General features: G+C 49.4%; 1 protein-coding gene and 1 long non-coding RNA gene across 9 annotated transcripts in view; one reads left to right on the forward strand and one right to left on the reverse strand.

The window, feature by feature from the left end:
* The window catches only part of RARB (retinoic acid receptor beta), a 794,145-nt gene that overhangs the window by 734,658 nt on the left and 36,424 nt on the right, over positions 1-23,063 (forward strand). Inside the window, exon 1 of one of the 6 annotated variants that reach the window (XM_089332322.1) lies at positions 10,897-11,036. The exons of the other annotated variants lie outside the window; for them this stretch is intronic. The gene's annotated coding sequence lies outside the window, so the exon portion shown is untranslated. Of the gene's footprint in view, positions 1-10,896; positions 11,037-23,063 lie in introns of those variants that run through there. 6 annotated transcript variants of the gene reach the window in all.
* LOC149127197 (uncharacterized) lies at positions 754-10,169 on the reverse strand. Of its 3 annotated transcripts, none has more exons than XR_016233355.1 (5): positions 10,048-10,169; positions 8,072-8,185; positions 6,736-6,787; positions 3,294-3,441; positions 754-1,605 (listed from the first exon to the last, which is right to left on the reverse strand). It is a non-coding gene; the product is annotated as an uncharacterized LOC149127197 (long non-coding RNA). The 3 variants fall into 3 exon arrangements; XR_016233354.1 differs by having other exon boundaries at positions 754-1,460; positions 8,072-8,165; positions 10,048-10,157; XR_016233353.1 differs by having other exon boundaries at positions 8,072-8,165; positions 10,048-10,157.

Raw genomic sequence — 23,063 nt, forward strand, 5'->3', positions numbered from 1 at the left:
ACTGCCGGGCTGTGTGTGGCTCCCTTGGGTCCTCACCATGCAAATGTCTGTGCAGTGGTGGGGAAATGCTGCCAAGACTGTGTTTCTGCAGCGCCTCCGTAGAGCGAGGCTGTCGTCCGTTAGCCCGGCTCTGACTCATGCTGTCGCTTGAACTATGAGACCCTCTCCGTTCACAAAGCTGAGGATGAAAGTCTTCATTATAACCAGGCGAAGAAAGCGCTCCACCCTGGCCCTCCCCCAGTCCTGGTTGCCCACCCCTCTGCTCTCCGCATGGACAGCTCCCAAGATCTCTGCCTGCCTGTTTTGTTTCTGCGTCGAAGTCAGGAAATCTAGGTCAGTTTATCCAAGTAGAAAGTGTTATTTTATTGAGTTAACTCTGTGCAAACTGCTGCCTCTTCGCTTTGTAGACACAGAGTCCCTTGTGTCCAGGGCATTGTCTCTGGAAGTTTCAAAGGCCTCCAAGTAATCTCTTGGATTCAACGTGAACAGGGAAAACCTTTTTATCCTGCACTTTTAAAAAATAAATGGTATTTCCCAGTAACAAGTGGCTGTCTTTTTGACTATTTTATCAAACACTAAATCAGTTCAACCTCTTTGACAATGAAAGGACTTTAAATTAAATTGCCAGTGCCACTAGTGTGTGTCCAGAAAGATCAGAATCCATTTGACAGGATGGGAGGCTTCAACTCATTTCATGATTAATAAATTATGGAACTTTCTTGTTGCCCTAATTGGGCCCAATAAGTCTTTTTTTTTTTTTTTTTTTTTTTTTTTTTGACAGGCAGAGTGGACAGTGAGAGAGAGAGACAGAGAGAAAGGTCTTCCCTTGTTGTTGGTTCACCCTCCAATGGCCACCGTGGCCAGCGTGCTGCAGCCAGCGCACTGCGCTGATCCGATGGCGGGAGCCAGGTACTTATCCTGGTCTCCCATGGGGTGCAGGGCCCAAGTGCACTCCCTGCCTCCTCCACTGCACTCCCTGGCCACAGCAGAGAGCTGGCCTGGAAGAGGGGCAACCGGGACAGAATCCGGTGCCCCGACCGGGACTAGAACCTGGTGTGCCTGCGCCGCAAGGCGGAGGATTAGCCTAGTGAGCCGTGGCACCGGCCCCAATAAGTCTTTATACCCATATAGTTAGCAGGAGAGAAAGGGGGCCTTTTCATTACACACCATCATGTGGAATTCTGTCTTCTTATCATGGCTGTAGATATGTCGTCATTGTGGTTCTGTAGCTGCCTTAACGTTACGGCAGTGCTGGTCAGAATAGCATCCTCAACATCGTGGGGCTACGCGGAGGGTGGCCCACAGCGTGCTTGTTCCCAGGCCTGACGAAGTGGGGACGGAGTTGGGAGCCAGCAGCCAGGGGCTTGGAGCAATCTGACAGTGCCGCAGCTTGCCAGCAGCATCCCGCTTTCCTGAGTTCCTCTTCGCTGTATCTGGTGAACATCTTTGTCCGTGATAGCCTGGAAAGGAAAACAACAGCAGTCCTGGGCCTCCCCGCAGGGGTTGAGGGCGCCTGTGCAGCATCCGCTACCTCCGCCATGCTGTCTGCTTCTAGGAGGGAGATGGGCACTGTGAATGAAGTCCCGCCTCACAGGTAAACCCGGGCTGAAAGATAGAAGCGGCCGATGTCACGTTTTTGTTCTTCTGACCTGGAAGCCAGCTCTTTTCTAGAATGTCACTCTGCTAATCGTGGACGAGTGACAGTGAATTCCTCTTCTTGCCTACGCTTTTTTTTTTTTTTTTTAGGAGTTACCTCTGTGTGCGATTCATTTCAAATGATAACCTTTCATGACATTTTGAGTCCTCCCAATTCAGTGCCCTATGTAGACCCCAGCAGCCTGGCCAGTTTTCTGTGCTTTCCAAAGAAATCGCTGAGTCCCCTGACAGGGAGCAGGCTGGCTGGCAGCCCAGGCACCAAGGGAAGGGTGTACTGCAGCAGACAGTCTTAGGGCAGCAGGGATGATCAGCAAGTTCTTTGTCACGTCTTACCCACCTCTGCCTTCCTAACACCTACTTAGTGGTCCTATACAAGGGTACTTCAAAGCATTCATGGAAAAAAAATGGAATGACAAGGTAAGTTTACTTTGATGCAAAAAAAAGGGAAAAGAATACATAGTATTTTTATAATTCTCATTTTCCGTGAATCTTTTGAAGGCCCCTTGCATGCATGAATTCCAGAATTTTTTTGCATCAAGATAAATGTATCTGTGCATCCTATTTTTCTATGAACTTCATATCCCCTCGTATCTACCTTCTTAAGATACTGAGGATAAATCCCAATATTTGGTAATTTATAACCCTCCTGAGTCTTCTTCCTCCATCCCAAGCCAAGCACCCCTGGTTTTTCCAATGATTCCTTATGCTGTATGGCTTTAAGAATGCCCCACCCCAATTCACATCTCCTGGCCACGCTGTCTTCTCTTTAGTCAGCGTTCATCCTAGAATAGGGGAGTTCTATTAATGAAATGTGACATTCCAAATGTGAACTGTCTATAATGTATGAAAATGATCATCATCCCCTTCAGTCCACACACTGTATTCCTTATGCAACCTAAGACCATATTATCTATTTTGCACCTTACACTGGATTTATTTTTTGTTTAGTTGCTTGATCCACCGATTTATTTGTTATTTATTTGAAAGGCAGAGTGAGAGACAGAGAGAGAGCATCTTCAGTCTGCTGACTCACGCCCCAAATGCCCACAACTGCCAGGGTTGGGCTAAGCTAAAGCTGGGAGCCTGCAACTCCGACCAGGTCTCCCACCTGGGTGTCAGGACCTAAGTACTTGAGTCATCTCCTGTGGCTCCTGGAGTGCACGTTACCAGGAAGCCAGAACTGGATGAGGAAGCAGGACGTGAACCAAGACACTACGATGTGGGATACGGGCATCCCAAGTGGCATCTTCGCTGTTGTGCCAATTGCCCGTCCCCAGGCCCACTCATTTAGGAGTTGATCTGATTCCTTCCTTCACACAGTGTTCAGCCAAACATGCTGCAAGCCAGGCAGTGGGATATTGCTTTACCATCTAATCCTGTCAGATATTTTGAGAAGAAGTCGTGCTCTGTGGAAGGAAAGCAGTTTGGGCCTCTTAATCTTCCCCAGTTCATTTGATCTGGACTCTCAGAGCCTCAGGAGGCCACAGCTCTGTGGTCCGCACCTCAGGGTGTGTGTAGCCAGCTGACTAAATCCCAGCTAGCTGAACTCTCTGGAATCTGAGTTGACCAGTACGCCCCATGAGTAGACACTTCATTGTAAGTGTCCCCCTCGCGACCCTTCCCGTGTTTAGACTTACCGGGGCCTCTCTGCTGTGAACTTGGGGACATCGCTTTTCCTAGCATCAGACTGTGTGTCTGTAGGACGGATGCAGCATCCCAACCCGACGCCTTGGTCTCTGCCTCCCAGAGCCGCTCCAGACGTGTACCGTGGGTGGCTTCAGGAGGCTGGGATGGGGGAGTGCAAGGGAGATCCCCATACACGTTAATTGTTTCCCATGTTATAATGAGCATGTATGATTTTTTTGGAATCAAGAAAATAGCAATGCAAAATATTAACAAGAGAGGTACCCTGACCACCTGCCAGTGTCGGCTACAGCCGTGCACCCAGTCCCAGTGGGACCTCACTCCCTAGCAGCCTCCTGGCTCGCTCAGGACCCACTCCTTGACCACCAGCCTCCACCCCAGCCACTGAGCCACTGAGGAAAGAATAGTAAAAGATTTTTTTGAGTTCATCTAAATCAGAGGTCGGTGAACCCTAGCCTACAGCCAGCAGGCCAAATCCAGCTGGTCACTTGTTTTTTAAAATTAATTAAACTCATTCTAAAGGCATCATCAGAGAGAGAGAGAGAGAGAGAGAGATTCCAATTACTGGTTTACTCCCAGAATCTTAAAGTCCTGCAATACCCAGCACTGGGCCAGGCCAAAGCCACGAGCCAGGAACTCCATCCAGGTCTCCCACATGGTGGCAGGAACCGTAGTACTTGGGCTATAACCTGCCTCGCAGGCACATTAGCAGGAAGTTGAATTGGAAGCAGAGGTGGTGCTCAATCTCAAATACTGCAGTATGGCATGTAGACATCCCAAGTGCAGCTGGAGCACACCACCATGATGTCCTGATCCCCTGTTTCTGTAATTTGGTTGGAACACAGCCATGCCTGGTGATTTCCACTCATTGTCTCTGGCTGCTTTCCCAGCACAGACTTAAGACTGGGGGCCACTCAGAATCTACCCAGAATTGGTTCCAGCAGCCTGCGTGCTCAAGTCCCTTATGGAAAAGGACAGAGTTGTGGTGCAGAGGGTTGAAGCGCTGCTTGGGACACCCACACCCTTTATCAGAGTGGCAGATCGAGCCCCTGCTGCTCCAGCTGCCTGCTGATATTCCCAGGAGTCACCAGATGCTGGCACCAGTACTTGGGTCTCTGCCGCCCACATGAGATCCAAATGGAGTCCCTTGCTCCTGGCTTGGGCCTGGCCCAGCTCTGGCCATTGTGGGCATTTGGTGAGTATGGAAGGACTCTGTCTACCTCTACCCTCTGTGTCTCCCTCGCTCCTTCTGCCTCTCCCTTCCTCCATGCCTCCCTTTCAAATTATTAAGTCTTTTTTAAAGAAAGCAAAGACAGCATAGTAGTTGTGTGTGTCTTCCACACATCTTCCCATTGAACTTGAAGTCACCTCTAGATTACTTACGATGTCTAATGCAATGTGAGTGCTACCTAAGCTGCTGCTGTACTGTGTTTTTTAAGGAACAGTGACAAGAACAAGAGTTGGTGCACGTCCAGTAGAGACACAGTTGTTTTTTCAAGTATTTCTTCCCCATGGTAGGAGACAGAGTGGATGCAAACTCCTGCTGGAATTGGGACAGAGACTGTACGGCCCACAAGCTTGACAGATTTACTCCCAGTTTGCTGACCCTTGAGCTGAGTCAACAACTCCTTGACATACTGTTGACCTTGACTACCTCCCCTTCCTTAGGCTCCAGCCTGCCTTGGGCTCTCAGGCCCTTGAAAATATCTCCCCTCACCCACGGCTACTCAACCTCCTGATTCTCTCCTCTCTTTGACCACTCCTTTCTGATTTCCCCTGGCCATTGCAGGTGAGCAGACATAAAGACACAGGTTTTTGTCCATTTGTTTGTGTCTGCTTCCCCAGTCCCTTGAGCAGCCCTGGGCACCTGTTTCGTGAATGGTTAAATGGCGCTAGCTCTGTCTGCAGGAGATTTTGCTCAGAACTCTTCCTTAGGCATCACCTTGCAAAAAAAGTGCTATCCAGACTTCACAAGTGACTAGGGGGTCTCCTTGACTGTTAGAAGAGGAGAGTTTGGCTTGGAGTCATGAACAATTCTGCTTACACAGTCAAGAGCCTGAGTATGTAGGGGACTGGTTTCCAGGTCATCAGCCCCATCCCTCGGCTCCTCGTCACGGCCTATTGTGACTCCTCAGTGTGTAACAGTCAGTGCTGCTTCTAAAAACTTCTTCCTGCTCACACCCTCGTCTGATCCTATCTCCTAGGATCTGAACTTGACCTCATCCTCCACAGACCCCCGGCCCCTCTGTGGCCACCACCATGGCACCAGAGGAGGGCCCTGGAATGCGGTATGTGCAAGGTGGTTATTCACCCCGACCTGGGCACAGCCAACAACAAAACACGTTTGTCAAATAAACTATCATGGAAGGAAAAAAACGAAAGGAAGGGAGAGAAGGCAGGAAGCAGGAAGGATGGCTGAATGTAGCTATGCCTTTTACTTTTTTATAGCTGTATTTATTTATTTATTTATTTATTTATTTATTTTTGACAGGCAGAGTGGACAGTGAGAGAGAGAGACAGAGAGAAAGGTCTTCCTTTGCCGTTGGTTCACCCTCCAATGGCTGCCGCGGCCAGCACGCTGCGGCCGGCGCACCGCGCTGATCCGATGGCAGGAGCCAGGTGCTTTTCCTGGTCTCCCATGGGGTGCAGGGCCCAAGTACCTGGGCCATCCTCCACTGCACTCCCTGGCCACAGCAGAGAGCTGGCCTGGAAGAGGGGCAACCGGGACAGAATCCGGTGCCCCGACCGGGACTAGAACCCGGTGTGCCGGCGCCACTAGGTGGAGGATTAGCCTAGTGAGCCACAACGCTGGCCTGCCTTTTACTTTTTAAATAAAGATTTATTTGCTTGAAAGAGGGAGAGGCAGAGAGAGAAATGGAGGGAGAGGGACAGGGAGAGAGAGACAGAGACAGAGCCAGAAAGAGATCTTCCATCCATTGGTTCACTCCCCAAATGGCCACAAGAGCCAAAGCTGGGCCAGGCCAAAGCCAGGAGCCAGGAGCTTCTTCCAGGTCTCCCACCTGGATGCCAGGCTCAAGAACTTGGGCCAGCTTCTGCTGCTTTCCCAGGCACATTAGCAGAGAACTAGATCAGAAGCAGAGCAGCCAGGACCTGAACCAGTATCCATATGGGATGCCAGCATCGCAAGAGGAGGCCTAACCTACTACACCACAGTGCTGGCCCCAGGAGCTAAGGATTTTTATAAAGGCTGAAAATGTATATGGCCATTGACTATTTTTACAGATAATCTTTCCTAATCCAACCTCGTTTGCTAAACATGAAGGCATAAAATGCTAGGGTAAGGGGTTTTGTGATGGGATCAGAGAAACAGGAGGCAGTTCTATAGAGAACGCTGCCATGGCTGGTACGGGGCACAGCCTAGACACCTCCAGCTACACACTCTGCTTTTGACCTCGGCTAAACTCAAGTACGTACCTGGGAAGTCAAAAGAGGACTCTTCCGTTAGTGCTTCTGATGTTGTTGATCTCTGCAAGATGACACAAAAGGAAAACTTTCAGACTCAGCCTCGTTCATCCACTCATTCACCCCATCCATGTTTGCTGTATGCCTACTGTGTGCCGGGCAGTGTTTTCTGCACCGGACATATAACACAAAACCTAACACAAATCCGTGCATTTTAGATGCCTTTCTGGTGGTAGTAGACTGACAATATATAAAAAGTACGTACTAAGTTAATTAATGACAGATGCTAATACTAAATAGAGAAGAGGCTAGAAGAAAAAGCAAGTGGCATGCGAGAGTTCTGACTGGTGTAGACAGGACGTCCGGAAGGAGTCTCTGTCCGTGTGCTGAGTGGAGACCTGGAGGTGAGGGAGTGACCATGTAGATGTACAGGGAAGAGCCTTCCAGCCATGAGAGACTGTAGGTGCAAGGGCCCTGTGGTGGGGAGCTGCCTGCAGGAGGCCAGGAGGCCAGAGTAGCCGGAGCAGAGTTAAACAGAGGGTGGAAGATGACAAGGTCAGAGAGATAAGAAGACAGAGTGAACCAGAGATGCAGCTGGAATCATTGTGCTTCTGTTGCTGAGCCTGAACAAACATTTTATATGATCCTTGGTCATTTTCCCAAAGGAAATTAGAGTGATGGTAGGGTGGAGAAACAGACACCCAGGACTCTCCCCTCCAACTCTAAGATTAAGCGCTGTTCAGTTCAGCTGGGTCTTAATTCATCTAAGAATGACTCGAGACAGCTGGAATTCAGCCAAAATACAAAATGTGATATAATGAAGCCTTGCAATTGTGTGTGCGGTCCTTTCTGAACAAGTCGCCATCGCATTGCCCTCACCTGTGTCCTTGTGCCGCAAGCATTTCCCTGAGTGTGTCTGCAAACACGCCCAGCGGCGTGCATAACTGCTGTCCATGGAGTGCTTCCTCGGGCCCCGCCCAGTGTGTCACACCCAGTTCCCAGCGTGCTCCTTCCAACAGCCCTGTGAAGCCTATAGTGTGATCTCTGTCTGCAGAGGAGGAGTCAGGAGCAAGGAGAGATTGGTGGTTTGCCGGCACAGTCAGTTGTGGTGTGAACCATCTGATTCCTAAGCCTGCACTCCTGAGTCCTCACTAGTTCAAGGTTATAATAATTGTGGGACCAGTGGACCTCAACGGCAGGTGTTTTTGCTCTCCAGGAAACACCAGCAGTGTCTTGACGTTTTTGGTTGTTACAGCTGGGGAGGTGCCACTGGCTTCTAGCAGGTAGAACCAGGAGTGCTGTGAAACACCCTGCCGCGCCCGGGACAGGCCTTGGGACAAGGAATTACCTGGTTGAGAATGCCGGTCGTGCTAAGGTGGAGGAATCTGTGTCCATACATGAATATGTGGCTGGTGGCACCAGAAGTCCCCAGAGTTTTGGAGCTGTCCAAGCAAATGGCTTACTACTTATTAAAAAATTATTTATTGTTGAAAGGCAGAGCACAGGGCAAGGGGATTGGGGGAGAGAGAGATCGAGAGAGAGAGAGAGAGATCTCCACCCACCCACCCACCCACTGGTTTCCTCCCCGAACAGCTACAATGGCCAGGTCTGGAACTCCATCTGAAAGGCAGGGACCCAAGACTTTGGACCATCTTCTGCTGCTTTCCCAGGCACATTAGAAGGGAGCTGGATCAGAAGTGGAGCAGCTGGCACTTAATTTGTGATGCCAACGTCACAGTTATAGGCTTAGTCCCCTCTGCCACAACGCCAGCTCCAACTGGGCACTTCTAAGACACTAAGTTCACTGTGAATAGAAACCAGCTCATGAAGCCAGAAAGAAATCTTTCCTAATGTCCCCACACTTCTTCTGACCTTGACACGCATCCTCCAAAGAGGGCAAACGTGCAGTGGGTCTGATGAGGCCGTGAAACTGATTAAAGTCTGTGCTTCAAGATGGCCCTTCCATGAACACATCGATAACTCTGCAGCCTGCAGGGGCAACCTGGCAAATCCACTCCTTTTGGGCGGGTGGCTGTTTGTAAAGCCAGGCTGAGGTTGGCCAGAGGGGTCGTGGTCGTCCTGTAATCAGATTATGTTGCTATATCCGCCCGTTGGTCATCTGTGGCCCAATGGGGAACCATTAAGCCGGCAGCACTGACCTAAGTGAGATGGACGATAGCAATGTTCCCTGGAATGACAGATCGACCAGAGAGTGTAATAGCCCTGCCAGTGGGGGTTAGCAGGAGTGGAGCTGTCTGCTCCCCACAAAGATGAGAGAGAGTGGAAAGAGGGAAGTAAATTCCCTCCACAATATGCATCCCATGACCTACAAACAAGGCAGCAACCAAGCCTGTGGCAGACCCCGGCTTGACATAGAAACCGCCCATGTCTTGGCCACAAGTCTTCAAATTTCCCTTCCTGCTGTTTTTAAGGAAATAATGAAAAATGTGTGCAATGATATATAAAGATGTTCATTGCAGCATTATTTATATTAGCATGAAATGGCTAATAATAACAAAAAAGAGTAACAACTAAAGATGGCTGTGCAAATAAATTTACACCCATAGAAGGGGACATTTTGCTGCTATGAAAAGCAGAATAAAACAAATCAAAATATTAACCAGGCTTGGGGCTGGCATTGTGGCATAGCACGTAAAGCCACTGCCGGCGATACTGGCATCCCATATGGGTGCCAGTTCAAATCCCAGCTGCTCTACTTCCAATAAAGCTGCCTGCTACTGTGCCTGGGAAAACAGCAGAGCATAACCCTAGTGCTTGGGCCCCTGCACCCAAGAGAGAGATCAGAGGAAGCTCCCAGCTCCCGCTCCAGGTTCCTGGCTTCCGCCTAGCCCAGCCCCAGCTGTTAAGGCCGTTTGAGGATGAACCGCAGATGGAAAATATGTCTTTCTGCCTCTCTGTCCCTCTCTGTCCCTGTCCCTCTCTCTCCCTCTCTCCCCCTCTCTCTCCCTCTCTCCCCCTCTCCCCCTCTCTCCCTCTCCCCCTCCCTCCCTCTCTCCCTCTTTCCCTCCCTCCCTAACTCTACCTTTCAAATAAATAAACCTTTAAAAAATATTAATAGAGCGTATTTCTGAGACATGGATTAATTATGATTTAGTTTCTTCTTTGCAAATTTCAGTACTTTGCAGATTGTCTGTGTTGCTATTTTTAAAATGCTACTGTTTTTTCTTTCGAAAGCACATAGCATTTCCCTGACACCAGCAGGGTTCTCCTGGTGCATGGAGACTCCAGGAAACTAGTTGGGCTGACACTGAAGTTAGCAGCTGCCCTCATTAAAATCTCATTAGTCCCCGGAAGGTGACTTACTTAGTTCATCTTCAGTACTGTGTCCCTTGTCACACTCATGCTGGGGTTTAGTTGGATACCTGAGAACCTTCTTCCTATTTGTCCTGGTAAATTGCTAACTGCCCACCTGGAGTTTGGGAAACAGGTGAAGTTGTTGTCTGGCCTGGTCATTGACCCCTTCCCCGAAGTGCTGCTCCAGTAGGTGCACGTGGGAGACAGAGCCTCCGAGGGTTTCTGCTTTCCCACCTGCCTTTCTCTCTGGCTTTCTCTCTGCCATGCATAGGTTTAAGTCCCGAATGGAGACAGATTGCCGAGTCATAGCCGATGGCAACATCCATGGCTGTCCCAGGTGCACTAGGTGCACAGCCCTGAACCGCTGGTTTCAAGAAACAGGATGACAAGCGTTGGGCAGTTTGGTCTGCCCTCCACTTTCTCCTTGGCACACTTTGTGTTTTTCTCTTTAGAAAGATGGCAGTGATGGGCTCTACTAATTGACAAGAATACTCCTTGCTTTGAACTCTTGCTTCGCACAGGTGCTCTCGGGCCAGGCCTCAGAGCCCGCTGTGGTTGGTTTTCTTATCTACTCCTCCCAAGGCAGAAGCAGCAGAGGAACCTGGGGGCAGGTGGTTTGCCAAGGAAGGAGCCATTTTCCCCCAGCCCAGCTGGTGATCACACGGTCACAGGTTCTTCCCCTTCATCCCTGCTGTAGCCCTGGCCATGCAGCCAGCACGGTCGAGGGCAGCAGATGAAGACAGAGAAGCAGGGCTGCCCCCAGATGAGGACTCTGGAGACAGAACATCTCTACCACAGCTCCTCTCTGCAGCTCCAAGCCTGTGGGTGAAGAGCTGCACCTCTGCTCCCTGCCCAGCTCATGCCCCCACCCCTTCCACCACCTTCCTCAACAGCAAAGATTCATTGAGGGCTAACGGTGCATCAGACCTGTGCCCCCAGGAGCTTCCCTTCTGTACCCGAGGACAGCAAGGAAGACAAGCAAAGGAGAATAAAACAAGGTGGGAAATAGGAGTGTAGCTCTTGGTGTGGTTGTGAAGGAAGGCCTCGTGAGACCGTGAGCTCTGAGCAAGGAGTGGAGGGAGGCGAAGGGGGGGGGGGGAGACAGGGCATCCAGGCAGAGGAGCTGGGCTGGATCTGTGCCCCGTGTGTTTGGGGACCCCCACAGAGGCTCCTGTGTCTGGAGGGGAGCAAGCACGTGGGCACAAGGCCCATTCTGTGGGCTTTGTGGGACTTTCTGTAGATGTCTACTCCAAGCTTGATGACGTTGGGTGTGTTGGGATCCAGAGTGACAAACTGGGGTTATGCAGGATCCAGCTGATTGCTGGGCTGGGAACACAGGCAGAGAGAGTTGGGAGGAGGCTACGGGGGTGAGCAGTGGAGCCGAGCTGGTGCTGCGACATGCATGGGAGTGGGGAGGTGTGGGAGGGCTGTGGTCAGCCCAGCCCTCTCTGTCTCAGTGTTCAGGCCCTGTCTCTGAGTAGCCACAGACATAAGGCAGAGGTCAAAATGTCAGCACCTTCTTCCCAAGGGTCCCCAACTAGCCTGAGAACCCAACAAATGCCAGAGCAAAAATGACTTTTTTAATGAAAAAAAAAATTAACATTGGGCCAGCACCATAGCATAGTAGGCTAAGCCTCTGCCTGCAGGGCCGGCATCCCATATGGGCACCAGTTCATGTCCGAGCTGCTCCTCCTCTGATCCAGCTCTCTGCTGATGGCCTGGGGGGGCAGTGGAAGATGGCCCAAGTGCTCAGGCTGCTGTACCATAAGGGAGACCTGGAAGAGTGCCTGGCACCTGGTTTCAGATTGGCCCAACTCTGGCCTTTGAGGCATCCCAAGAGGGGTCATAACCTTTGCACCAAACACCTGCTCCCTCCCACTCCTATGAACATTTTGATTCATTCTGTTTTTTCTTTTTTTCTTTTCTGTTTACACACACACACACACACACACACACACACTCAAACTTTTCTGAATTTCTCTTTAAGCTAACAATGTGAATATTTCTCCATGCTATCAAATAGGCTGAAAAGATTGTTTTAATGGCAGCATAATGTTCCTTCCTACTGGTATCAATTAATTTATGTAGATATTTGCTTATTAGAAGATTGGGCTTGGGAGTATAGCCCTAATGGGCTTCCTGAAACTTCACTCCCAGATGAGATAAGTGCACCTGCCGGGTGATTGGCAGGGCTCGAACCTGAATGTCTCCGCCTGGGACACAGCCTGCTCCTTGGGGCTTCTATGTCATGGAGAACAGGGCCCTGGTGCCTTTTCCTGAAGGCACACAGACATGAGAAATCCTGGAAGACTGAACTGAGAACACCAAGTACCTCCCATCAGGGGACCCTTCCACCTCTCTGGGGAAATATAAAAGAGAGGTGGAGACAAGACAGTCACCATAGTGAAAGACCTGTCCATTTGTGAAAACCCAAGGCCTGGCCGGCACCGCGGCTCACTAGGCTAATCCTCCGCCTGCAGCGCCGGCACCCCGGGTTCTAGTCCCGGTCGGGGCGCCGGATTCTGCCTGTCAAAAAAAGAAAAGAAAGAAAGAAAAATAAAACCCAAGGCCAAGGAATGAGAGGGGTCCTCTTTCCACTGGTGGTTCAACATGGCTAATGGGTGTCAAGTAGTTGGTCCTAGCAAATGCTCAATAAATGGCACCCAACCCACCATGGCCAGGAAACTACCAGAATGTCATAAAGTCAGCCCAAACTGGGTGATGGTGATGATGATGATGATGAGTGCTATTTATACAGAATGTGGGACCAATTCAGTGGGCTTCTCCTGAGTGTGTAAGTCCTTCTCACTTGTAGACTTTTGAACATCCTTAAGAAAAGGAAAGACAACATTAATCTCCCCAGCTGGATCAGTCTCTTGGTGACCTCTGCTGGAGTCAGCAGTTAAAGGTTGGGTGGATGGATGGGTAGGTGGGTGAATGAATGGATAGGTGTGTGGGTAGGTGAGTGGATGGATGGATAGGTGGGTGGCTGGGTAGGTGGATGGGTGGATGGTGGGAGGGAAGGAGGGAGAAAGATGAATATATAGAAGGAAGAAATAAAGAGCAAATTAAGACAAAGGCATTGTATCTTTTGCTTTTTCTCTGATAAGATGTAAGGGGAATAATGATTTTATATAAGCCAGTGTAGTTTTGTCTTCATCTCAGATAAAATAAAAGCCCAAGATGAAAATCCTTAATTTCTGTTGGGAAAACGAAGAGTCACATTGGGGTCTGAGCAGCATATTTTATCTATCTGAGCCCAGGGAAGGAAGCTGGGTGATTTTGTAGCTTGAGTGACATAAATATGTGCCCCTCCTCCATGAAATGTATTGTTACTGCTGTGATTCATTGGGCTTTTTTTTTTTTTTTTTGAAGTGGACGATGGCTTGTGTGCAGTGGATGAAGTAATTGGAGAGAGTGCTTCTCCCTAGAGACAGAATCAATCACCATTGTAGAATATGGTGACATTTTAGAAAGAAACTCTGAGGAAAATGTCATGCTTAAAAAATTAGATTTAAACATACTGGCTCCAGATTGATTTTTATTACACTCAAATGGATACCCTGATTGATTACCAGTCTTACAAATGTTTAGCACATTTCTCACTTCTCTAATAATCAGAATAATCTAATTCTCAATGTCATTTAATGTACTCTATTCAAGGTTATAATAGATCATATTTCTAATAAAACACAGCAATTATGGAATGAATAATACAAGAGGACCAGCATTCAGAGTCCCTAGATTGTCAGACAGTACCCAGGGAAGGTCTTAGACAAACCCAATCCTTTTAGTGTTGGTTCATGGTCTCCACAGCTTCTGGGGTGTTTGTTTTCCTGGTGGTGAACCGAATGGAACTTTTCCAGAGAACATCACCATGTCCCTTCCTGCTCCCATAACCTTGGGAAGAAACAGCGACTTTTGAATACTTTCAATATATGCTGTTGGTGCACCTGGAGAGAAGTGGGAGGTTGTCAGGTTATTTATTGATTTCTGCAGTAATTGCTGCTTTCTTCCTCTTTCTGATGTACATTCTCTGCAGAAACACCATGTTTTAGTTCTAAATATTTTTCTAATATGCAGCATAGTAGCAGCTGACGATGTTTTAGTGTAAGCCACAGGATGTCCAATTTGGAGGAGGCTTAGCTCTATATTTAGAGCCTGATACTTACCTGATTTTGTTTACTGTGTTGTTTTCAAGGCCTGGCTCACTTTGGGAAGCAAGTTGTGCTTTTTGTATTTGTGGCTTCTAACCAACTTCAGTCCTGTCCGAATGTAGGTCAGCGACCGTGGAGTCCCCTGGTAGAGTATGTAGCCCAGCTGGGTGATGTGGCAGGTGACAAATGGTATCCAGGCCTGGTGGCCCAACAAGCAACAGCAGTGAGTTTCTCATTTTACAAAAGCTGTGTTCTTGGTAAAGAGCATTTAGGGTGGTAAGGACCACCGAGGCCGAAGAGAGTCTAAGTGGAAGTGTTTAATAGAGATGTTTATCAAGTCCTGATTCAGACTTAACTGGAAGTGCCCGCTGGGGAAGACCTGAACTGGGGACCTGCCCACTGCAGCTTGCCACGAATCAGCTCTGGGCTCGGCCTGTCTTCCCTCTGAATGCTTGATCCGTCAGGTCACAAAACACTTCGGTAACCCACTGTATACGGAGCTGGTCAGAGCACATCTTGAAACGTGTTCGGAGCTCTCCATCTTAAGAGGGAACTTATCCAGAACTGAGCATTATCCAAAAACAGGTGACCCAGGATGGTGTGAGATCCGAAAGCTGTGTGCTGTGAGATACAGTGGAACGCGAGCGAAGTTCTTGGGGTGGAGAAAACTGGGCACAGGGAGAAGATACTCGCTCTGGACTATTTATCAGTGGAAGTGAAGAAAGGAACCAAGAAGTCTGCAGCCATTCATGCAGTACTGCATCTTTTCAACACCTCTCTTAGATCGTTATCATTCTTTAACGATCGTGACAGCCAGTGCTGACATGAAAGCAGCCAGGTACCGTGTCCAGATTCGCAGCATGAAAGATGAGAGTCACAAGTTCTCTCCTGCTCCTTGTTCTTGGAATCTCACCATACCTGAGACCGACTCCAGCTGAGCAGCAGGGTCCCTTCCCACCGTAGAGCCCTGTGAGTCTCAAGTCAGGATACAGGTTCAGAGTGTTTCCTGCTATGTGGGGACATTCCAAGCCCAAAGAGGAAACACTCTCTTAGAGTACTCACAATAGGATGAGATTGTTCTTGCTGAACACTTGCTGCTGAATTCAATGGCAGACGGGGCAATGAGGACCCCACCGTTCAGTAAAACTGTGCACACGTTGAAAATGACAGCTCTTGACACATGAGACACTTGTGTAGAACTGGAGGAGAGGGAACCTGTGCATGCGTGTGCTTGTGTGTACATACATGTGCTTGTGTCCCTCGGTCCATCTCAGTGCATCTGGCTAACAAAATGTACCATCGACAGAAACACTGCTGTAACAAAAATGCCATAGACTGGACAGCTGACAAATGGCACAAGTTTGTTTCTCTCACTTCTGGAGGCTGGGAAGTCCAAGGTCACGGCCCTGAGAGATGTCTGGAGAAGGCTCGCTCTCTGGTTCACGGACTCCGTTCTCCTTGCTGAACCCTTACGAGGCAGAAGAGGCAAGATTGCAAGCTCTCAGGACTCTTACAGGGATGCTGGTCCCGCTGTGGGGCCTCTACACTCATGATCTCATCCTCCCCCAAGGCCTCACCCCTAAATATCATCACAGTAGAGGCAAGGTTTCCAACGACGGATCTGGGGACGACCCAGCCTTCAGTTTGTAGGGGTTAATGACAAAAATGATCTTTGATGGTCTGGGTGACGGGTTCTTAGCAAGTGGTTGGGATGGGAAGGAGGTGGTAGGTGATGTTCTTGTACTAAGGACCTGTGATGACCAGGATGCTCTGCAGGGCCCAGAAAAGAGCAGGGGAGGACCCATCTGCAAAACCAGACAGCCTGCTTCAGCTCTCATAGTTTTTACTTTCACTTTTTATCACTTTATTTTGTCTTTTCCTACCTTTCGCAGGAGCTGTTATGCGCAAAGCATCATCATTAAGCGAGAGGAAATACACTTGCAAAATAGTAGACTCAGTGGAGCTTAGTAGGGACATTGGATAAAGAAGAGAGGAGGACGGGCTGCTCCCTCCCCTGGGACACGGGCATCAGATGGTGTATGACAGCACAGGAGGAGGAGTGACGTAGGGCGGCTGGGGAGCTCCTCTTTAGGAGCAGATCAGTGTGAGGAACTAGACGTGTCTAGTGGGCAGTCAGGTATTCACATCCGATGCTGAGAAAGGTGCAGGCCACAGATGCAGAGCTGCATCCTGGTGTCGTATGGGATGGTGGAGAGCCGGGCACGGATCTCACGACAGATACAGAACAAGAGGAGGGCTGGGGACACTCCGGAGACAGTAGGTCCTTTCCAGGGGCTGTGGAGTAGTCTTGCAGGAATCCCGGGATGTGGCTATCTCCAGTTGAATGTTAGCTTGCTCAGCCAGGCTCTCCATCTGTTTTTCATAAATCTGGGAGGCAGCGGTCATTATGAGAGAGGGGAATCCCAGTGCATGCCCATGTGTATTCCTCTTTTTGAAGTTAGGTAGCTGCTCAATGCACTTTTTTTTTAAATAACTGTGTTTCATAATTCTTAGTGTTTTTTAAGGTCAGGGGGTATCCTAAAAAGTTTCCATAGCCACTGACCTTCCCCTGTTTTGAAATAAATGTGGATACGAACAAGAGCCCTGGGCTGAGAGGATGAAACCAGTCATCCTGTTTGAACGAGGGCCCCTCTGCAGGTAAGGTGCATGGCAGCTGAAACAGCCTGCGTGATGGAAGATGGCAGGCCCTGGACTTGACCTGCCACTTTACAATTTCCTGAATTTGGTCAAAAGATTATGGAGTAAGCAAGGGGAAGAAAGTCTGGTGAAATTAATGAGAAAAAATATTGTTTTAGAATCCAGCATTCCTGTCCCACTGAAGTTCTGGGTAACCTTAAATGCATCCAACGTTTGGCTGTGTGTTTCTCAAGATGATGAAGGTGGCTGAGAGGGGAAGAGGTTGTGGATTCTTGAAGAAAGTGACTTGCTGGTAACTGGAGGGGCTTTATTAGGGAGTGGGAGGATGTCCTCATGTCAGTAGCCTGTTAGGACGACTTGATCTGTGCGCGTGGGTTCCAGAAGTTTCCAGGATAGCCAGCTCTGTTTTGAGAACATCCAGGCCAAGCACTGCACCATGTCTTTCAGTCTGGTTTTCCCCTCAGGTTGTTAGAAGGTCAGTTCTCACTCTTGATCATTGTCCCTATTGCAAATCTTCATGAGAGAGATGATACCTCACCCCTCTAAAACGAAGCAGGGGTGTGATAAAAGTTACGAAAGAAAGAATGGTGAGATATTTATGGATGAGAACATGTGATGTCTAGGGTTTCTTTCAGAATAATCAGAGGAAGGGGTGTAAGTGGGGTGAAGCCAAGCCTGGCTGCGCGTTGGCCATTGAAGCTGGGTGTGGGGTGAGTGGGGGCACATCCTGTCTGCACTTGGGGTGTGTTTGAGGTTTTCCGTAATAAACATGCTTGCAATAAATATGTGTGTATGCATATTCGGGACTGGAAGAGTTCATGACATAGCTTTAAGGCGTGATTTTGTGTTTTGAAGCTTTAAAACAAAGAACACCAGCTCTACAAAGGAAGCGGTACAAACTGTTGATCTGCTCGTTGAAACGTTATGAAATACACGGAAATGCTCAAATATTTAAAATGTCCTTCTGCCACCTTTTACAGTGTTTTTTCAGAAGAGAATTGAGTAAATAATGCAGAGCTCTATTAGTCGCGTCCAGCAGAATTTTCTGGCTGCTCAGGCCTTTCCTGACCCCTCACTGCCTGGTGGCCTCCTTGGAGGAGAGTGTCTGGTGCCTGGGCACTGTCCTTGGTGTCGCTCGGGGTGACAGGCAGGTGGCCAGTGGCTTCTCGTCAGAGGAGACCCAGAATCTTTCCCGTCTCCCCTCCTCCCTGCATCAGTCGCACACTGCTTGTAAGGGTCCCTGGTCACTGGCCTGCCTTCCAGAAGAGCAGCCAGTACAGCAGTGGATCCGGAGAAGCCTTGAATGCAGAAGACCCTCCCTCACCACCAAAAATACAAGGTCCTGGGAGATGCTGCTGCCTGAGAACTCGGATCAGCACGTAAACTCCATCCCTAATGTCTCACACTGCCAAGGCTCCAAAGGTGTGGGACACGAGCTTGTTGAATGTACTGTGTGTACTGCTCACTACGGTCCGGCAGGTTTGGAGCCGAGCTCTGTTACTTGGCCTTGTGGGAACTGAGATACCCTGTTCGGCTCGTGAACACCCCTCAAAGACCACAGCCTCCCTGATTTTCTTTGTGTTCCCGAGAGCAGGGCTCATGTGTTCCTCTCCGCCTAGAACCTTCTTTGCTTCCTTGCCTGGTGAGCTGTCTGCTTCTCAGCTAGAATGTTCCTTCTGTGTCGGGGAGTGGAGAGACAGAGAAAGAGAGGCACCCCCAGCAGAGCTCCCATCTCCCGGTTCACTCCTCAAATGCCTGCGGTAGCCAAGGCTGGGCCGTGCTGGTCCCTCCTGGTCTCCCACTGGTGGTAGGGACCCAAGTCCTTAGGCCATCGCCTCTTGCCTCCCAGGGTCTACATTAGCAAAAAGCTGGAATTCAGAGCCAGAGCCAGAAAATTCAGGCATTCTGATATGCGATGTGGATATCCCAGCCCACACCTTAACCCCTGGGCCAAATGAATGCCCCCTCTAACTCTTTTTGAAATTTTTAAATTGTTTGAAATAATGAAAGAGCAGGCACTGTGGTACAGCGAGCTAAGTCACTGCTTAGGATGCCTGTATCCTATATCAGAGCACCTGGTTTGAGTTCTGGCTACTCCAGGCTTCTGATCCAGCTTCCTGCTACTGTGCCTGGGAAGACAACAGAAGATGGCCCAGGTACTTGCATTCCTGCCGCCCACATAGAGACCAGAATAGAGATCCTGGCTCCTGGCTTCAATGTGGACTAGCCCTGGCTGTTGTGGTCTTTGAGGAATAATCCAACAGGTGAAAATATTCTTTCTCCTCTCCTTTCTCTCTCTCTCTCTCTCTCTCTCTCCCCCTCTCTGCCTTTGAAAAAAAAAAAGAAGTGTTTTGAAAAATATAAGGTGAACTGCTTTGTGTGTAGTCCAGTGTTTCTTAGGGGGGAACTCTGTCCCCACATGTCCCAGGAGCTCTCACACTGATCGTAGGTGTGGATCCATGAGCTCTAAGTGGCTGTGAGAGGGGGCGCCGGGCTCTCCTCCGCTACTGTCTGTGCTCTGTGCTGTCTTCGCTTTGTCCCCAGAGTCCTGAAGGTCTCAGCAGATGTCTTTCTGATTAAGAGAGAAGGCAAGCACGTTCTGGGGGTGGGTGTGGGTGGTTAGGGGAAGGGCGGAGGAAGGGCAAGGGGAAGTGGATTGTGGAGCTCTGGCAGGAACGTCTTGTGTGTTATTTCTTGGACTTCTTGCAGTCTTTGACCCCTTAGCAAAAGCATTCCCAGGAATAGCAAGCTGGATTCTCTGCTAGCGTCAGGCATCCAAGTATGTGGCCGTGAGCTATGCAGAGAATGGTGAAGATGGCTTTATTTCTTTTCCAAATGACTCTCTGGAGAAACAAATACCTGAGAATTAAAGTTCTGCAGGCAGAAGGATTTTTGTGAACTAAATAGGGTTCGGCAAGCCTTAACAGACAGGCCAGTTTGGGAAAATCCATTTATGTTGAGAAACTGATAAATTCACTCAGGGGAAGGCTAAGTTGGCTGCAGTTGTAGGCAACACTTCATATGCTGAGATCGACTTGGGGGCGGGGACTGACTTCTGCTGTTTCATTTCTTAACATTTTCTTTTAGTAACACATGTGACCTGAGAGTGACCCCTCAATGGCATTCAGGGCAGCCAAGGCCAAGTAGAAAAATTCCTTAGTTGCAGTCCTCATTACATTCTTGTTACAAGCACTAATCTTTTGAAAAGCAGTTTTAAAGAATTATTTTATGAGCAATGGATAGCTTTGGAATGAGTGAGAAACTGATTCAAACTGGCCCCGCAGATTACTGGCTGTTGTCACTCTGTGGGTCCCTTACCCTCAGGTTCCTTGCGTGCCACTTGGTGAGTAATGATACCAGCCGTGCAGGGTTGCTGTGGGTTACATGATGGGAGTCTTTAGAATCCACTTAGAAAGCAGTTTCTCTCCACTGTGCCTTGTTTGCATGTGGCATTGCATTGCTACACACACACACACACACACACTTTTCCATGAAAGCAGGGACTTTTGCTTTGGTTTTCCATTGCATCCCCAGTGTCTCCATCAGCACCTGACACAGTAGCAGCCTCAATGTCAAGTTCAAAATTGCTGAGCCTATTTCATGTCAAGTCAATTCCTTAAAATCAAGAGCTGGAATTTGCCACCACTTTCCATGGCCACTCTTCCAGCTGCAGTGGGCCCTTCCCAAGGCTCTGTCTCCAGCCAGCCACTCCTCCATGCACATGACGCACGCTGGACAACTGCAGTTGGCTGGCACTAGGGCACCTAGAATTCCTTACATCCTGCCCCTCCTCCGTTTCCTTGCTATTGTGTCTGCTGCAAACCAAGTTATCCGTGGCCTGCTGCCCCACCTGCCTTTCCCTGGCTCTTTGCCACAGCCCCGCCCTGGTTCACTCGTTTGATTGCCTGGAACTTCTTTTTCTTTGAAAAGATTTACTTCTTATTTTGAAAGAGTTACAGAGAAAGAGGGAGAGACAGAGAAAAATCTTCCACCTCCTGGGTTCACTTCCCAGATGGCCGCATGGCCAGCAGGGGTCAGGCTAAAGCAAGGAGCTTCATCCAGGTCTCCCACATGGGTGGCAGGGGTCAAACGCTTGGGCACCTTCTGCTGCCTTTCCCAGGCTGTTAGCAGGCAGGCAGATCAGAAGCGGAGCAGCTGAGACGTGAACCAGTGCCCATACGAGACGCCAGCGTCGCAGGTGGCAGCTTTACCTGCCACGCCACAGTGCCGGCTCCAGCTTGCCTGGAACTTCCGGCAGCACCTCAGGGATCTCCCTCACCCCAGGTATTTCTTCTCCATGAGCAGAATCACCCTTCTCCAAACAATTCTGATAATACTTCTGCCATCATCCCCAAACGAACGTAAGCCCCACGTTGCCTGGTCAGGGCTCACAAGATCACGAGCCCCTGAACCCAGAGCTGCAGGCCCCACCTTAGACCTCGTAGTGCTGCCAAGTTTCCCTGTAAGCTTGCTCTGTCTTCTGCCCAGAGAGTTCTCCTCTCCTTTGCTGAGCTAAAGCGTCCTCTTGCTTTGATTTTCTACTGAGACAGTTCCCAAGTGAATGTGACTTCCAAGATCTCAGTGCTCCAAATCGACCCTCTGTTGAGCCTCAACAAGTGAGCAATTTCAGAGTCTCTGGAAAACTCAGGCAGCCTGTTCATGTCTCCACATATGAGTGGTTTTGCTGACCTCTCTTACAGGTTTGATTCCAGAAAACCATGTGTTCAAGTGCATGGACTCAAGTTTATGTCTGAGGTTGATTTTTTGAAGGACTTTGTCTGGGCTTCTCTTAACCTTCCCTGCCCCCCAGTCTGGCTTCCACCCTGTTTCTGTGCTATAAATGTTCTTTTCTGACAGTTACCACTTTGTCCATTGCCAAAACCAGTGAACTTTGCTCCCGCCTCATTCCTTCCAACTGGCGGCTCCATTGGACACTTGGCCAGGCTGCTGCCGCAGCGATTGCTTTTATCCATTGGTTTCTATGGGTTTTTTCCCCCAATTCCAATTCATCTGCTTCCATCATTGTATCTTCTTCCCTTACCCAAAAACTACTGGAAACTCCTAAAGATGGACCCTTCCCTCTTCCTCTTCCTCTCTTCCTTCCTCCCTCCCTTCTTTCCTCTCTCTCTCTCTCTCCCCCTCCCTCCCTCCTTCCCTCCCTCCCTCCTTCCCTCCCTCTCTCTCTCCCTTCTCCCCCTCTCCTTTCTGTCATCCATTCCTTCCTGTCCAGTCCCTCATGCTTTCCAGGGTCCTCTCTAAGTCGCCGACTCCTAAGTCTCTGACTGCAGAGCTTTCTCGGGGCAGATCCACAGTCCCCTCTCAGACAACCTCCGGACTTTGCACCTCAGTGTCTCGTTCACCTCCCTTTAACCCGCACTCACCAGCTGTCTTCGTTTTCTTCTGTGTCGTGTGCCGTCAGCAGCCCAGACTGGGGTCACAGCCTTGCTGTTCCGTCTGCATCTGGGTCTTCATTCCCACCTTCAGTCTGATGCCAAGTCCAGCACAGTTTCCTGCCGGTACCTCCCTGTATCCCAGCTCCTCCTCCCAACCTGGTACCAGTCTGATCTTTTCCTCCCATCACCTCCTAGACGCTACTGTTTCCTTCAGTCACCTCGGCCAGCCCCCGTTCTTCAGACGTGCTGCGGTCATTCCTGGAGGCATTGTCTCACATTCCTCGCGTCCACCGTGTTGATCCCTCTCCCTTCAGCCTCCCAGTGAGGTTGCCCACCGCGAAGCTGCCATCCGCGATGCAGCCACGCTGTTGGCATGTATGATTCTCTTCATCCAGAAGGTCTCTGATCCCCTCCCAGCCCCATTCATTGAAGAAATATGTATTGAGTAGCCCTGTGGGAAAGACCCTGTACTGTGCACGGAGGACATCTGAGTGAACAAGACCCAGCACAGTGTCTATGGAGCCCTCAACTCAGGATCCCTTTCTCCTGTGAGGTTTTCCATGGCCCTGTAGGCAAAAACATGAGCTCCCTCATCTGTGGGTCTAAGTGCCGTCTCACAGCCTTCTCCTTAGGTTTTATGTTCTTTTTGCTCAAATCAATGAGGGAATATTATGTACCATCTGAGTGTGTGATGATTATTTGTTCAGATGGCTTTGTCTTTTACTAGAATGAAAATCTCTCGAAATGAACTCTCTGTTTAACATAGGTCACAGTAATAGATGCAATATGCATTCTCAGTGACTAAGGAGGTAAAAAG

Source organism: Oryctolagus cuniculus, chromosome 4 (genome assembly GCF_051225735.1).
Source record: "Oryctolagus cuniculus isolate XC-2025 breed Fujian yellow rabbit chromosome 4, ASM5122573v1, whole genome shotgun sequence".
Taxonomy (NCBI): Eukaryota; Metazoa; Chordata; class Mammalia; order Lagomorpha; family Leporidae; genus Oryctolagus; species Oryctolagus cuniculus.